Source organism: Trypanosoma equiperdum (genome assembly GCF_001457755.1).
Source record: "Trypanosoma equiperdum strain OVI genome assembly, contig: ctg_436, whole genome shotgun sequence".
Taxonomy (NCBI): domain Eukaryota; phylum Euglenozoa; class Kinetoplastea; order Trypanosomatida; family Trypanosomatidae; genus Trypanosoma; species Trypanosoma equiperdum.
The window spans coordinates 4743-4970 of record NW_027124350.1 but is presented as its reverse complement, the minus strand read 5'-3'; positions in this window follow the sequence as shown (position 1 = coordinate 4970).

The window sequence follows — 228 nt, the reverse complement described above, 5'->3', positions numbered from 1 at the left end:
TTTTTTTGCTTTTTCCGGCGTGAGGCGGAGTTACCACATGCATCTTAACGATGCAGCCGTGACTTTACGATTGCGTACAGGTACCTTCCCTCTTCCCCACTTTTCTCCCGCCTCTCCCTTCGCGCTGGTTGCGTTAAGTTTTATACATTTGTCTCCCTTAGCGGCACCTCAGTTGCTAAACCAATGGGTGCAAACATGTCCTTGACGGTACCCATGCGTAGGAGACAG